Below are 18,114 nucleotides of genomic sequence, written 5' to 3'. Positions count from 1 at the left end.
CACCTGCCCAGACAGTAAACAGATTATGCTAATAGTGCTCCAGTACTTGGTTAAACCCTAAACAGAGTTTTAAACTGCTGTGATGCAAAATACTCTTTCTTTTCAAGCAATTCAAGACCCAGGCTGAGATTTCTACCCTCCCCCCCCCCCCCCCATAGCTTATCATACAGGCTGAATTTTATGTGCATATGTAACCTGCCAGTCCTAGTCGAAATAGTCACATAACACAAGTTTACTTGCAGTTTATCCAAGATGAGATTTTAATGTCAAATCCAACACCACAGCAGTCTGTGACAGTGGGTTTAACGACAAGTCCTTCTGCACCCCGAACTGTTTCCCTCCAAAAATTGTTTCTGGGGATGCCCTGATTTTTCTGCCCCTTGTTTACATGTCTAACTTGAGGTGGCACCCCTAGCCCTTGCTTAGCTATCTTCGCTGATCCATCACTTTCAATTATATAACACCTTTCATAATTTAAAAAACACAAACACTATGTAACATTCACTGCTTGATAGGAGTACAAGTTTACTATAATCCTATTTAAGTGCAGGCATTTGGTGATCCCATTGGGACAGCTGAATTATCTTCTGCTCTACCATTTTCACATTTAAACATTAACCAGGCAAGCAGTAAACAACTCTAGGGAAGAATAGTTCAAGAGGAAATGATGTAGTTGGTTTCTTGTTGCGTTTTTCTGAGCTAATGCCATTGACACTCTATACATGAATGGTGTGAAAATACTTCTGATGTGTCATTCGAGACTGGTGATGATTACACTAACAATACACTTTTCTCCTTCATTAGAGCTTAACACGCCTCACTGATTCACCTATATCATTCACTGCTTTGACATGTTTCTACTTAAAAACAAACAAACAAAAAAAAAACCTGATCAAACTGCCCATTTTACAAAGCAAAGGATACAAGGCTGCTAGCTGAGCTGCCAGGTATTTATCAAGCTGCCAAGTGCAGTCAGCATGCAACAGGCTCTCATACCCTCTCCACCATGGTTAGAGCTTTAACACCCAACCCTCACAAGTGAAGAAGCTGCAAAACTCACAATGCTTCTGAAGTAACAAAAGAGACGGTTCAAAATGTCATTGCATCTGATATCATGGCTCCCACTATCAAACCAGTTTCCTGGAGGAGTATTTTATGCCCACAGCAAATTTTAATCTAAAAATATTATCCTAAATTTCCAGGCTTATTGGTTCTGTGCACAAGCTAAAGCAGTGCTTCTTTGATCCCCCTGAAGTTTCATAAACAGTCTGTGGGACAGGAAAAGCTGACTTCCTGCGACTCCTGGATTAATAAAGCAACCAAATTCTGCCCTCGGGTTTACACCTACAGACTGAAGGCTAGGGAGATCACAACAGACAAACTCTTGCCCTGCAACTGCAGCTTTCATAACAATTCTGTAGAAGTTGATGATATTTCACCATTTCACTGTCTTGTAGTATACTGTTTGCTCAGCCAGGATAACAGTCAGTATCCTATTATACTTACTGGTATGCTGGAGATGACTGGACTCTGTCTTCGTAGGGGAAGAAAAGATGCTAGTGTAAAATCTCTGGTCTATGTAAAGTATTCCCTTCCACAGCAGTGCCACAGAAGACTACTGTGTAACATTTTATATGGACAAGGAGGTCCAAAACACATGGAGGATGTTTATCACAAGATTGCTACCAGGAATTGACCACAAGGGAGGCCATTCTTGGGAAAAGGTTTGTCATGAAAGCTATATAAAATTCCTGCCTGTCACTGACTGCCAGTAGCAGCTCTGTGGATTCCCTTGGGATGATTTACAAACAAAAGACACCAAAGCTTGCAGAGAACATGTTGACGCAACTATGAAGTGATGTGGCACTACAGAAATAAAGTTGTGGTAGTAGTAAATTATGTATTTTTTTTTCCCCTTGCATCAGACAATAGCACATCCAGTAATCAGAGAATTAAGAGGGTTAACTTGTTTCCTGTTGTTTTTACATCAGTTTTGACAGGAAGTAATTACAGGTAATTTGTTCAGACATGGTACTTGTGTTTGTGCTGAAAAAAAAATGCACATTAAACTACTCAGAATTAGTATGATAAACTTCAGTTATCATCTGTACATATCTAACATATCCAGTGTATGTCAACCGTCTGTTTTAATAAGTTGCTCCAACATTGCAAGCTAAGTTTAGACACACGCTGTTTTGCTGTTTTAAACACGCACGCTATTCAAACCAGAGGCAACTGATCTGTAGATTAGAATTATTTGTACAGGTAACTGAGACAAATTAAACTTTCCACAGTATGAAACCATATTTAAGGGCTAAATATTTAATTGTTCAACTGGCACAGAGTTATACATTCACCTGAAAATTGGCATGGTTGGGAACTAAACCCAGGCTATTTATTCTACATTTTAAAAAGTCTGATTTCAGATTCTCTTAATCTAGTTTTAATGTCACCATCAAATGTGATTATTCCCAGAGCCATTACCGGTTGATGGAGAAGTACTTTCCTCACACCGGGAAGAAACAACACCCCCCACCTCTACACCTGAGAGGTAGCTGCAGCTGATGGAAAGCGATGCATCCCTTGGGCAGGCCTGGAGGAACAGCAGCTGTGGGTGAAAAGAGGGGACAGATTCTGCCAGAGAGGAAATAGGCATGTAGGAAAGGATGCTCCTCCATTCAGGAAGGTCTCAGTACTGCCTCCAAGAGCCTTGCTTATCCAAGCCTTTCCAGAAGCATCAGTGGGCTTTAGAGCCATGTAATCATATGACCACGTGATAGCAGCATTTGGTTCCCCAGTTAGATGAAATGCTATAAATCTGATGCAACTGTTTTGGGAAGAGTTAGTATTTACCTCTTAGGCAAAGATTACAGATCAGTATTAAATTATCAAGACCTAATTTAGATAACAGATTTACCTTTCATTTTTGCACTAATGCATTCTCGTTATTACTTAATGTTTTGCTGTGAACATCTGAAGTTATTGTGAGAGATTACGTTATATACAGTAAGATTTTAAAATTATATAAAACCTAATGTAAATACGCCTACATACAGAATATTTTAGTACTCCAAAATAAAAAATTGTTATGATTACAGTGTAATACAACTACTGAGCAGTTAGCAGGACTGCTCAAAGATTTTCTTTCAGGCAGATGTGTAGGACAAAAAACGTTAACAAAGAGCTCATTAGAAAGTCACATTTAAATAAAAGCTACCTTCTTGGACTTTTACCTCAGGGTAGACTGATACAGCTCTGGCTTGCAAACTTATGAGTTCTCTCTCAAAACCACATTCAAATCTCTTCTTAGAACACAGTCGAAAACTTTCAGTGTTTTCCAATTTCTAGGTCCCTCGAGTTTAGAAAGAAAAGAACATTCTCGTTGCAATTATTGTGTCAAACTTGTGGGACACCCACACCAGGTACTTACACAAATTGGCTGGTTGAACAAAGAAATAGTTAAGGCATAGAAATTCAGATAACTGCTATAAAAGAAAATAATTTTATTTCTAGGTGATGCAATAACCAGAAAGAATAAAACTGCGAGATGCAGGTGACTAATTTATGTGCAACCTTTGGAGTAATGAGTGACATACATTTTAATGCAGATAAATGTAAAACAACAAGACAGGACCAATGAATAGATATTTGCTGATAAGAAAGAAACAAAAGAGATGTGAATGCAAGTGAAATAAAAACAAATGCATAGTCTGTTCATGATGCTACTAAAATGGCCAAAGTGATTAGGGAGAACATTGCTATATAACAGACTGTACCAAAGAAAATCCTGAGTTGTGGTTAACATAATAAACAGCACCAGCAGCCTGGTTTTATACTCTAGATCTCACTTGAAAACAACTTTTTTTTTTTTTTTTTGAAATACATACAGAATAGATATGATATGTAATATATTTCAAAAGGTTAAGGAAGAAAAAATGGCCACTATCAAAAGAATCCTTTCCATCTAAAACAGAACTGTTATTTAAGGGCTGAATTCTTAAAACACACAGTTCTTAACTTTTTCTGTAATCCCACTCTTTTCAATACCTCGATTTCCTTCCATTGAATCTTTCCTGTCCTTTTTGTCATGCAGACAGTTGCTGTGCTAAGTCACCTTCCACTTTTTTTTTTTTCCCTCTCTCTCTCTCAGTACGAATTTGGGATTTGGAGCATTTAGAGCTTGAGGTGGAACGCATAACCAAAAGGAAAAAGAATCCCCCCCCCGCCCCCCCCCCCCCCGACTCAGAGAAGAGAGCACTCCATTAGCTTCTTTACTTGAAAGCAAACTTTGGTGTAATCATTTCAGAATTGCTTTGGAAGTAAGGATAAGTGAGGGCTGAAAGAGACCTGCAAGTCATTGCTCAAGATGCATCCCATAACTAAGCAGAGGGAAGACACATGCCATTTATTAATTTTCCAGTCAAAAGGAACAAATCTTCAGGAACACAGCATGTATCTTGTAAAAATCAGTAGGAGATACCCTACGACCAAGGGGGGGGAAGGAGAAGGGGGAGAATGACACACAGCAAAAAGCACTTTAAAAGTAAACAACAAAAAACCTCATAGCATATTTGATTACAGAAAATGCAATATACTCGTGTGCATGGAAACAAACCTATTGAATGGCCTATGTGTTTTTTATGCAAGTTACTGTTTCAGGTTGCCAGAAGTTGTTGGTTAATCATGTAACTATGTGATCTGGGATGAGATCTCAGATATAGCTATAAAGGCATTTAAACTTTCACTCTTCAGATGCAGTCTGAGCCATTCAGCTTTCATTAACTTGAACAGGGTCATGATCTTTGAAACAGTAACACTTGCCTATTTATTTTTCCATTAATTCCCATGAGCTCTATACTTGCTAGAGCAATGGCTTAGCTGGTGACAACTAATATTTCTAAAACCAGAGAGTTCCCTCTTCCCTTTTGATCTGTCTTTAAAGCAAAGTATGTGTCATTTTACATTAATTCCCTTTTTGTCCTTCGCTAACACTTCTGGCTAGAGGTACTAGAGCCAGGTTGGGTACTTGCTTCAGTCTGGCTCGGCTGTGCCCTCTGTGACCGTGCCTCTCAAGCGCAGGCTGCATTAAGCCTGGTGGCTGTACCATGCACATGCAACTCATCTGCATGCTGGAAATCTGTTAGACCACATACAAGATGGACTGCACATACGCTGCACTGCACATTTCTAGTGCACTGCTGTACAACTGATTTGTCTCACTGTGCCCACCATGATCTGCATTGTTCAGAAGGCCACAAACTTCTCTTCTCTTCTCTCCATCCCTCCATTCTGCCATCCTATGCTTTTTACCAGAGAGCTGTGAAATCCCAGCTGGTGCACAAGCAGCTTTTCTCTCCCTTGAGTTCAAGCCAATTTTTGCAAGGAACCCTTGTTCCCACTTTCCCCCTCCTCACCTGTGATATGAGTTGTGTATGAGCACACAACTCTGTTGCCTGCTAAGTATTTGGATTTATTTTGCTGCGTATTCTGCAGCTTCTTCATTTGGTCTCAGTGTTTAGATATGACTTTCGCAGAGTGCATACAAGTACTTCCAAGCTTATTTTTAGAACAATAAGCATGCATCTAAAAACAATGGTCCCACATTTACTATTTTTTTTCTTTGATTTCATACTTGATAGGAACTCTGCAACGCAAGTTTGACAGGCATTACTTAATAAAGACAGTCGGTTTCAAACTGGGCTGAAAAACGTTCACTCTAATTTAACCATACTGCCCCTACCACCATGGAACATCCCTTCTCAACAGATGGAGGATCACCATCTGTATCGTAGAATGCATTTAAAAACCATAAGGGTCTTTGCTTATCAGCAAGCATCAGACAGACTCTTGGATCCTGTAGAATAAGTGGGTAGGTATAGACTAAGGAAAAACCAGCAGGAGACAGCATTATTAAGCTAAGTCTATGTCATTATTAAACCAATGCCCGCGCCTGCTTTTGAGATATCAATTAATGACTTGGGGTGCCTCTTCTTGGAATAAAGATCAAAGTTCTGATGTATATGGTCATTAAATTTTTAATGTATTTTTTTTCTGGCTTCCCCCCCCATTTTTTATTTATTTATTTTTTTAAAGCAAGAGGGGGCACGTTACTGTTTGTGTTGTTCTCCCTGCCAAAATCCAGTTTGGTCTGTTGAACGCTCCCCATCCAGCACAATCTGGTTTTGTTACCGCCTGTTTTATTGGAAGGAACATCATGCTGCAGGGCATGCATTTGATAGTTAATATGCTTATTATCAAGTACACCTTTCGCAATACCTCTGTGTTTCGTAACCAGGAAGCCCAGTGTTGAAGGATCCCAGAATTGTAACTGTTCCCTGTTTTTTTCACTAAGGCTACTGGTGTTCAGTAAGGTCCCATGCTGTTAGAACAGCCTCCTGTTGAGGTGACCAACAGTGGCCCAAATTTATCACCTAACTGAAGGAACTAAGTTAGGAAAACAGTTGCCTTAAGTCACCTACCTAGTGCGTTTAAAATCTGGACTATTTTCTGAGGACAAAGTCACCTCTGCAGAGACTATACATGGAACTGCTTCGCTCAGCAGTATTGCTGCTAATTAGCTGTTTGGCCAGTTAGCATTGAAGAAGGGAACAGAGTAATTCATTGCATGTAGTGGTGCCAACACAGAATTGTGACGTCCAGCAGTGCAACAGAACCACACTGAAACGTGGGGCTTCAGCAGAACTGCAAGGAGAAGAGGACGCCAGATTCACTTCCTCTCATCCAGCAGCTCTCTGGCTTGAACTCTTCAATAGTCAGTGGTAAATGTGTTTAAAAAAAAAAAAAAAAAAAAACAGAAAAAAGAGAAAGCTGCTAGCATGCAAAGTTATTGATGGTTTTAAGGAAATAGGGTTTCTGAATTGTGTAGCAGCTACTGCTGACATCTTTTACCACCCTTTCCAGACCAGACATGTATTTCCCTGCAGTACTGCAAAGCCTAGTTCACTCCCACGCAGAAAGCAGCGTTAGCATCAAGAGATCATGATAACAGCATATTTACACTTTTGTGAGCAAGAGAGCAGCTCACCTGAACACGGAAATGGTTGTTTCCTGTTTGGGATTCCCCTAGCACTACTTTTACCAGTAAGAAGCTAATGGGCACCTTTGCAGCACCACAACCATGTGCCTATTCTACCAATGAGCAGCTAAAGATAATTTTTAATCTTTGTAGCTAAGGATAATGGCAAGGTAACGAACGTTTGGCAACCAAGGACACATCTTTCTGTCGTACTCAGAACTGGTAGGGCATCCAGCATTTCCCACTTCCTGGTGAGTCTGAAGGTCAACAGACACCTGGGAGCTGAGCTTAGCCTCCCTTTTGGCACGAAAACTACCATCTGGAGAACCACTCTGAAAGGCTGCTGAGCACTGCCCCCCCACCCCCCAACACAGCAAGTAACCTGGTTTGTAACCAGGTTATGAAGTCCTCTGTTCTCACAAAGAACGATGTAGAGATACTTTGCTGCAATAACACTGATGGGGCTTGCCCAAGGGGAAGCCTGTGCTAGCGCAGTGTAGTGTGCTACAATGCCCACCTCAGCAATGCGTCCGGCTGTTTCCAGCCAGCTTCTCAGATAACGAAGAATAATTTGTTTGAAGGTCATCCATTCTTCTGCACTTAAATAGAGTTTCTGGTGAAGCGTTAGTCATTCACAGGATAATTAAACCATAAGAGACGTGGTTTCATGCCAAGAGATCATAACATGGTTACACTGGGCCCACAGCCGAAGGGAAAGAATATTTTTTGAAGCCTAGTTAAAATGCTTGTATAGTGTAGAACTTTCTAGGCACTCTTCCATACTGAGAACTGACACATACACACATACATATATTTAAGCATTACATATATGTAAGCAGGCTCTTTAACCAAATGAAAAAGCAATCACTACAAATTACCTGTGTTCACTCTAAGTTTACAGAGACCAATAGATTTAGCTGCAATACATGGTGATTTTTCCTTTTCTGAATGAATATGCTCTTGATAACATTTCCAAAGACAGATTTGGGATGAAGCAATCAATGATCCTAAAATTGGAAAAAAAATAAAACAAAAAACCACCACACTTGTTTAAGCAGAGGCAGGGTAGTGATCTGAAGACATCTTCATTATGAACTGGAACTCAGTGCAAAGATCCCAGGGCCAGTACCAGAACTGCAGGCAGCATAACTGGGCAAACATGGCTGTGTAGGACTGGAATTAATAGCTGCTACTTACTGCTTTTGGGTGTGACTGGGCATCGGGGATGGAGAAGATGGTGTGGGCAATAGATTTTTGCTATAGATACCTGGTCAGTGATCAGAAAGAGAGAAGCAATTGCTGGTAAAATTGAAAATATCTTCTAATGGACAAGACCTTTTTTCCCCTTTGCTTAGAAACTTTTTTTTGTTTTGTTTCTTTCAGCTGCTTCCCCAACTTCATTACTATATATATATATATATATATATTTAATGAGGTATTTCCTTTCTTATATTAAGCCCGAGTACCTGTCAATAGCAAGGTCCTGCCTGTCATGCTACTAAGAGTTGGCTGGAGCAAAAAGTGGCGTGCTCACTGAGGCAGTTTTGGAGGTAGTGGAAGAGCTAGCTCCTTTGGAGTGCAGGAGTTTTTGCCATCAATTCCACTCAATCCAGCATATCCAAAAAAGAAAGAAGATAGAAACAGCACAAGTGATAGCTGTGCTGCAGATAGGACTGACCTCTAGCAAGTGTGGAGGGGTTACTTCTGCAGTTTCCAAAGCTCTCCTGTGCTTTTGGGAAAGGAAGTTTTGAGAAAAGAAAGAACCTATCAAGCTTCCTAATCCAGTGATCAAATTCTACTTTTTTAGACTTTCTCTGCTACAAATAGACTAGAAACACTTTGATAAAAGCAGATTAATCCAACAGCTGGGCTCCTGATATAGGCTTTGCTGTTGTCTTTAGCTCCTAAAATGGAAAGAAACAGTCATTGCTGCATGGGCCTCAGAGCCCTCGATGTACCTTTGGTGCTCAGTGGATCCAAAAGCACATGTTCAGGATTATAAGCAAGAAACAAAGAATGAAGAGAAACCAGGCAGTCATCAGTCAAGGGAAAAAGTAAAAGTTTTGACTCTGACTCCTCCCAACAACAGATTAAAGGCTACCATAGCAGTTTGGCTGGAAAGACTGCTTCCCTCCCAAGCCTCAAGGTAAACGAGTATTGTAAATGCTTTGGGGGAGTGGCAGCAGAAGAAAGGCAGAAAACTGCTATTAGCATGGACTTATTCGAGATGGGCCCAAACAAAATCTGAGCAACTCTTCAACTTTGAGGCACCTTAATCTTAGCTATGGATCAGCGCTCTGCAGTTGAGGATCTCTTAACTTGGAGTTTTAGGTATCAAACAAAAATTGGTGTGAGACTGCAAACAAGCAAGTGATAACTGCACACAAACAGGCACACATATTCTTTTGTTTTCTTTTGAAACAGGGAACTTTGCTATTCAACGCAGTTGCCCCAAATGATGGGCTGAAGGCAAGCTCCCTTCACAGAACTGGGCACCATGTAGGAAGACATCCATGAGGGGGGCAAAGCTACAGAATATCACATTCTCTGCATACATTACTGTTTACTGAACTTTACTGCAAATGGCAATCATCCTGTCAACTGAGAATAGACACAAGGTAGGGCAGTGGTCACAGTGCACCAAGGCATTACTGATGAAGGATGTGGGGATATTGAGGACAATTCTCATCCCTTCCTTCCTGTTTGCTTGTCACTTTGCAGATGAGGTCACTGAGAGCAGGAAAGGAGTTAAATGCAGGTTTTTCCTCATGCGGTCAAGAAGAAGGTAGGAAAACAGTTGTTACCACCATCCCTTGCTACATTTTCTGGGACACTGAAGGATCTGTTGTAAAGAGAAGCCATCTCTGTCCATGGCCATGTCCTAATGTTGGATACTGTTCTACCTGCAGCTGTTGTTACTATTCACAAAGATCCATGTGAAAAAACTACTGCCTTATCACCTTATTTCCACCAGAAGCGTGCTCTTTTAAGGGATCTCTTGCTAGTTTCTTGTGAAAGAGTGTGGGATTATCAATTTTTCCACAGTGAGCGAACTTTCTTCAGAATGAAGACATCAAAACCTCCATGACAAATGTCTCAAAAAGTTCTTGCAAGGAGGATGTATGAGGGACTAAAATGAGACTGCTTGTGTAGATGGGAAAGAATAGGAACTTCCAGTCTTTTATCATCATTTGAAAACAAATCATTGTTCAGATACACACTGGCCTATATTGGCATATGAATTCGAAAAAGTTTGGGCAGAGAGGGTCAGTGGGGCGTGGAACCTTTAATTCCCCCAGATGAAAAAACCTCACAATTATGATGGCAGTATATCAAATTTCAGACCTGAGCTCTGATAACATCAGGAAATAATTTAGAAAGTTTTTACATTCTTTTGATCATAAGTGGCAAAGCTACAAGCTTCCAGTGATGTTGAACTGAAAGGAAAGTAAAATAAGAACACAAGTACCTTTACTAACAGTTAAAGGTTATCATATGTGCCAGCATCTTCTGCATTTAAAAACAGATTAGCAGGATCATTAAAAAATAAGAAAAAAACTCCAAAGCAACAAGCAATGAATCTGTTTTCAATAAATCATCTAAAGAAATAGTGACTGTCTTTTTAACTAGCTTTGCACAATGCAATTTGATAATGAGTTATAAAGATGAACTAATTTGAGAGAAACTAGTAAAAGAAAAAAGATAAATACTTTGAATCACAGTGCTACCAAAAGAGTCAATGCTAACTATATATACACATATAAATCTACTGAAAGTGCACAGCCAATTACAGGCCACACAAAAACACCACACAAAATCCTAGAATAACGAGGGATGTGATCCCATCACTGCCAGAATAGCAGGGGAGAAAGAACAGGGAAATCAGAATCAGAGTGGCCAGAAAATACAACACAGATAAGTTGAGGAGGTCTGTTTTAACTTACAGCCACAGTAAAGTTGAAAATGCAAAGCTGTTTGGAAAATATCACATTGGGCTGAACCTCTTATGAAAACCTGATTTGTTTCCACTAGAATTTAGTAGGTATTGGGCACCTGAGCTCTGAAAATCTCAGCCATAAAATTTTGCTTTAAAAGTGTAAGGGAGAATTTTTCCAGGTTATTGAGAATGAAGCTAAGTGGATTTGAGAGATAAACTCTTCATATATCTACATAGATTATGCTGCTTTGGTAACGAGAGATCAAACAGGTCATTAACAGATTAAACATACTTCTCATTCTTTGGAAGCTTTTCTAGATCACATGGCTCAGGTAGTTAATTTAAGAACTAGCACCTTTGACTTTCCCACTTTATTATACAGTTACGAGCAGTTCTAATACAGCAGCATTATGCTTTTGTAAGCTATTGAATATATTTTAAGTTTTAAGTTTTGTCAGTAAAACATTATTTGTTAAACTTAAAAGCCAAACAAAGCATTATGAGATATTTCAATATTTACTACAACAACAAAGAAGCACATAAAACCTGAACAACCCTTCCAATCCAGTACTATTTAAGTTTGTAAATTTGGTTCTTTAAAATCACTTTTACATTTCAAACCATACTTTTCATAAAGTATCACTACTTTAATTAAATGAACAAAAAAACCCATGCTTATATACAACAGATAAAGAAAAAAGGGGGAAAACAGAAAAGGAAAGCCTGGTTAGCAGTGTCATTTCCAGTGGACAGACTTGTTTTAGGAATGAAGGTACAATTAAGTATCTCTGTTCAGGGTTCAATTATCCCTATTGATGTCCTAAATACAGCCTGCATGTTTGGTTTAATTAATGATTAGTGCAGGCAGCTGGGAATATGGACAAAAAGACTGAAAGCATGGTCACAGCTATTAGTCATGTCTACTGCCAAATGACACAATATGCCATGCTAGCCTTTGGCTTTTGTTGTGTTTTTCTCCTTACTTCAAGTCCTTTGGAATCAAAAAGGTAGACAAGTTCATTCATTGTTCATCCTGGAGTTTTAACACAACACTTTAACATCTAGAGGACAGGAAGTGCTCTGCAACTTTTATGTAATAACTACCCTTACTTTGACACTGGCATGGCAATACCATGGAGAATCAAAATTCTCAGAATTCAATTGGAAAACCAATGTTACGTTTCTGTCAGCATAATCAATAACCCATCTTCTAGCTCTGTTCCAACTGAGGTTACTTGTTTGTATGGTTGTCACATACAATTAGCGATGAATGCATTTTAAACTGCTGCTGACAATGGAATCCAGGAATATTTCTTCATTCAACATTTGTTAGTCTCAGTTAATGTTTTGAAGAAACACAATTCAGTTTCATTTTCTTATATAATTTGTTCCAGCAACCTGTTAAGTCATATACTTCACATTTCAAGTAAAGGCCCAATTACTAAAGTTTGTTCACCTTTTTCAGTGCGACTCTAGCAAGATGTACTGTTAGCAATGGCTCGTGATGTTGATAAAATACACTACAGTTAGGCTTTGCACCAGCATAAAATCAATGTATTGTCGCTGAAGTCACACAATATTTATCGCAGCATGACTGAAAATTCCTGATTATTAGATCTGTCAACCAGTAGATCCGCAGCTTGCTTTTCCACATGTCTATTTGCTTACTATGCAGTCAATAATAACGTATTCGCAAGAACGGGTTAATGCTTTGGAATGCTTACAGGGAAGCAACACTGTCACATAACAATGCAGGCACAGACACACACACACAGGATTAAACTCAGTAATAGAGGCTTGCAAGGAGTTATGCTTCACAGAGGCAGTCAGAGTCCCTGCAGGATCAGCAGGAGACATTTTACTTGTGCACATGCAGACTTATTTAGCTTTACATAGGTACTCCAGTGAAATCAAAAAGATTTGTATGTGCATAAAATAAGCGTTCATGAAAGTCCTCCAAGGCTGTGGACTCAAGCTTTTACCCTTCTCTTCCCAACTAAGCATGTTGGATTTTCACTACCCAGTCCCTTGCACACTTCACTTCCATTTAAAGACCTCAAATCTTGTCTTAGATTCAGCCAAACACCACAGCAAACACACAATGTAGCTAGGAGGTTACTCTTCAAGGATTTATGCATATATACAATTTCTTCAAGTGAGCAGTGCTTCATTTTTATACTGCTTCAATCATACAGTCACCAGACCTTAAAATGACGATTTAGAACCCCAAGGCTACAGCAGAGCAAAAATCTTGTTAAGTGTACATGTATAGCTAAGACTCAAGCAGTTACAGAAAAGCTTCATAGCCTATGCAGCTCTAAATCTAAGAGAAAATAACACATACAGTCCTATCTAACTCCAGTTGTCATTTCTGCAAATTGTTCTTCAGGGTACATGCTTTACTTCCCTTTATCTGATTTTGGAAAGTGCCAGAGAGACATGTTTCTACAGTACTGCAGAACTGGAGGATAGCTGATGTTGAGCTGACCTTGTGAGGTCACCTAGTCCAGTCCTCCTGCTCAAGCAGGGTCAGCTAGAGCAGGTTGGCCAGGACCATATCCAGCTTGGCTTTGAGTATCTCCACAGATGAAGACTCCACAACTTCTCAGGGTAACTTGGTCCATCCAAGTTTGACCACCCTTACAGTATAATCTCCTCCCCCCAAAAGCAAAATCCACTGTCTTATAACCATTACGACATCTTCTGCAACTTCATGTCACTAGATTACCACTAGGTAGGCAGGCACAAGCCACCTCTAGGCCAAGGAGGCCAAATTCTTCTCCGACATGCATTTTCATTAATTCACTAAAGCTCTTTGAGCTCCCCCTGCTCAAAGGTAATTTCCTGCTCTGCATGTAATTCCTGGAGCATTGCTTGCATGCTGGGATTTGCATACTCTCTTTAGTGCTGGCCTAATTTTGTCTTCATTCCCCACTATTCCTTATCTTAAAACTTGTGAACTGAAAGCTTTTTGACTCCAGCCCAAAATTTCCTTATACCAATTTCAAACTGAACATCTGTGGCTCAGTTGTAACACTAATAAATATTTGAATACAGTACAAAGAGATGGCATACTGCTAGAAATTAGCAAACTTAGCTAAAAGAACACTTAGACCTTGCAATAAACGTCTCTTCCTCGTCTCCTTTCTTACCCACTACATCTGATATCGCATATAACCGCTCAAAGATTCCCCCCCTACAGAGAAACTGGCAAGAGAAGGAGAAACTTACTGCTCCATTTATCAAGATTCTCTCTAGCCTAAAGCTGTGTGTAGTGCTACAGGGGATCCTTACTGTAAGCACATTTTGTGCTTCAGAATGTGTGCTAGTTTACGTCCTGTTTTCACTTCTACAGCTGAAAGTTTAATTCCTAAACAATAAATCTTAGCCTGTATAATCAAGAGACTACAAAAAGTCTATGCAAAAAGTCCATGTTCTTACAGGACTGGAAATCATAACTGCAGGCTTGAGATGTACACAAAGCACACAGTTCTTCTTAAACCTATTACTATGTGCGGGGTAGTTATGTGAACCAGTAAGATTACATTTGCAGAGTTCATCAGGAAAAAAAACATCCTTTACCACCCACTTGTTTCTTGATTTACCTAGGCAGAAAAATGCAGCCTGCACATTACTTCCAGTTGTGTTCCTGGTCTTGCCTCTGTGCTATCACTTTTGCGACATGAAGAGGATATAAAACTTAATCATTCACTATTTCCTCTACCACTGCACCATTTGACATGGACATTTCCAAAAACACCAGATCAGTATCAACACCACATTTCAGAGTACCTGGTATTCCATCTTATTTCTTTCACTGTTACATTCAGGTGATATACTCGATGAATTCTGTATCCTGGTAGATTAACAGCTTCCTTTGCTAGTGTAAGAGTTTTGATATCTTTATGGGGTCACTCTATAGATGCTGTCTAAAATGTTCTAAAGACTTGCTTTTTTCCCTGTACTTGATTAGAACCAGACCCTCCCCCTCCCCCTCCCCCTCCCCCCCCCCCCCCCCCCCCAAAAAAAAAAAAAGGTGGGGGGGAAGTATGTGTATGGGAGGATAATTGCTTATTTTCCATCAGCAGCAACTCTATGAAGTTATGCAATTATCAGTGAAGGTCTAGTTTGACTTGCATACTTTTTATCATGGATGATGAACCAAAAGGCAAGAACCCTTCTTGCCTTTCAACACTGAGAAATTCAAGGTTAACACTTCAGACACTTGTTATTACTATTCTGAGATTAATCATATCTGGCGTGGACTTAGAGAAACAGATGTTTTCATAATCATTTCCAATATGCACCAATCACTCTTCAAAAAGCATCCTGCACTTCAGAAAGTAAGATTTAAACTCCCCAAGAATCAATTCTCCTTTGCCTTTTTCACTTAACTAGTTTTATAACAAGTAAATACACAATAGATAAGTCATAATCTAAATTGGTTACTGCCAAAGCTTGTAATACTACCTATTAATAAGCTTGCTAATCACTTCTCACAAGATGTATTTACAACTGCTTATAATTCTGCAAGTTTTCAACCATTTGGGTGGAAATATTCCATGCTTAGTTCATAGAAGTTGTTTATTATTATTATTAGGCTTTTATTTATTTTTTTGCATAAAACTATGAATTCCAGCATTTCACCACAAGTTTTCACAACTCCATTCCATGTTTGGCCAAGTTATAAACTTCTGATAGAAGCTCACAGATACCAGATAGACTCCCCTCACTCCTTCCCCAAGACCTTAGTATCTGACAGTAGTGTAGGTTTACGTTTGATTGTTATGTCCGGGTTAATCCTAGTTCTGAGCACTGACTGGGGCTATTCATAGGGACTTATTTTTTTTTTTAATGGACTAGAAAGCATAGCCCTAACTCAAGGGGCAAAGACAGACACTGCTAGTGAAGTTAACATTGGACCAGGGCAGACACTGAAATCAGGAAAAGCCTGACAGTTTCCCCTAAACTCTCAAAGATTGTCCTTTAATGGACAGAGAAGAATCTTTTTTCTCCTCAAAGAAGAGGATGAAAAAGATTTTAAGTTTTAAGGCAGAAAGAAAGTATTTTGAAGAGGAATCAAATGAAAGTCAAGGAAGGATCTGCAAGAATAGATAAGCTATTTGATTGTGAGAAACAAATTATACCTTCTAATCACAGCCCTTTTCCTAGCTTCACAAGCTAGCAAAGGAAGAACAGCAAAATGGGTCGTACAGATTTTTATTTTCTAAATCTTATCATAACCTCAGCAATATGCAAGTAAGTGCCAGTACTTAAAATTAGTCACATGTTAAGTAATTTGACCTATTCTAACACTAGCCAATATTTTAACCGTGAACTTCAAAGCATCTTGCAGTGTATTGTCCTTACCTACCTACCACCTCTGTTACAGTATTTTCTGATGATTGTCCATCCTTCCACAGCTTCTCCACTACAACTCACCAAAGTGACTGCCGGGCAGTCGCTTCAGCTTTCACTTCTATACAGCTTTGAAATGACAGCTGTAAAAAGAAAGCTGTCTCTTCAGTTGCTGTCCCACCACATTAACTGTGGTTGATCTGTGGAATTTACTTTCTCACAGGAACCTGGTTTAATTCTAGAATCCAGATGGAGAGTGGTGGGATTCCCAGATATATGTACATTATACGCATGACTAGTGATTAATTTGATGTTGCATGTTATTCACCCTCGTTCTTACTTCCTAGTGATCCACAGTGTACCCCTACAAGTTCATTCTTTGTCTTCCACATTAAGAATATGGTTTCCCATCCCAAAAGTGGCAGGTAATATGAGAATAGTGTTCACAAATTGCAGATCAGGAGATTAAGACTGGATACTAGGAAAAGTTTCACAAGGAGAGTAGTTGTACAGCACCAGAACATGTTATCCAGAAGATGGAAAATCTCCATGTGAGAGATTTTAAGGACTTGGCTAGACAAAGCTAATTGGACGCAGTGTTGATGACAGGATGATTTCCAGAAGTCTCTCCCTGTCAGTGTTTCTGTGGTTGGACTGATCACAAGGGCATATATATTTGTTACCTACACAGCCACATTTCTCGGGTGGAAACTGCTCTTTGTTGACTTCTTTCTACCCATGACCCTGTCTCCTCATGATGGTATGCAGAGAGCTAGAGGTGAGAGAAGGGAACAACCTATTTTTTTGGAAAGTGCCCGAGTTTCTGCTTGCTCCTCAGACTCCCACTACATAAGCAGCTATCCTTCCTGAGACCCTCATGTAGCAGACCCCTACCATCATCACAGGTCTTCTAGTACAGCAGCACGTCTTCTTCCTTGAGGGATCCCCCACAATACCCATGCCTTTTGGCAGCAGGCAAAATCCCAGACTACATTTCAGCTACCTAGGTAGGAGGCAAGACAAGGTTGCCTGAACAGCACTACTTAGTTAAAATAGTTTGCTGCATTGTTTTTTTCTTGGCTATGGTGAACTTTGTTTTGTTATCCAGATGGTTTAGCCATTGTTTGAATAGTATTAATTGCTCTTGGCGGTACAAGACTTATGTTCTACATCTGTATTTTTTCCTGTAATTTGATGGCTTTATCAGTAGAGGTGTTCCCATGTGGAACAGTTACATCTAGTTAATTTTGGATTTAGTCTTTAGTCTTACAGCTGGACCCTCAGCAGTAACTTGTAAACACGTACATGAAAAGGCATAGAGGCCTCCAAGGGCTCACAAACTAGAACTGGGTCTACAACTGCAGGATAAACAGGACTGCTAAGGGAATAAAGATAAGAGGTAACTATAGAGACCAACTATTTAAAATTAATGGGATGATGATATTAAGTAGTATGAAGATAGGGGAGGAAGTTCTAGGGAACAGGGTTGGTGAGCTGTATTTGGGTTATATGCTTTAGGTAGGAAAGTGGTGGTACAGGCTGTGAGAAAGCAGGGCCCATTGTTTCATGGAGGAGGAGGAGTAAAATGGGATTTTTCCTTTCTTAAAATAGTAACAGAGCAGTTAGGAGGAGATAACAGCTCTTTCCTCAGGAGGGCAAGTACGTGGTTTGCTTTTTGGAGAGAGGGCTCTATTCCAGCTTGGAAAGGTACTGAGCTCAAATACAGTTGCAGCTAAGGACCTTTAGTCCCATGACTGACTGTGGCTCTCCAACGTGTGAGATA

General features: G+C 39.7%; 1 protein-coding gene across 5 annotated transcripts in view; it reads right to left on the bottom strand.

Moving 5' to 3' along the window:
- Nucleotides 1-18,114, bottom strand: part of SLC39A10 (solute carrier family 39 member 10) — a 191,907-nt gene that overhangs the window by 58,116 nt on the left and 115,677 nt on the right. The gene's annotated exons all lie outside the window — the stretch shown is intronic.

Source organism: Anas acuta, chromosome 6 (genome assembly GCF_963932015.1).
Source record: "Anas acuta chromosome 6, bAnaAcu1.1, whole genome shotgun sequence".
Taxonomy (NCBI): Eukaryota; Metazoa; Chordata; class Aves; order Anseriformes; family Anatidae; genus Anas; species Anas acuta.
This window is presented reverse-complemented; position numbering and strand designations above follow the sequence as displayed.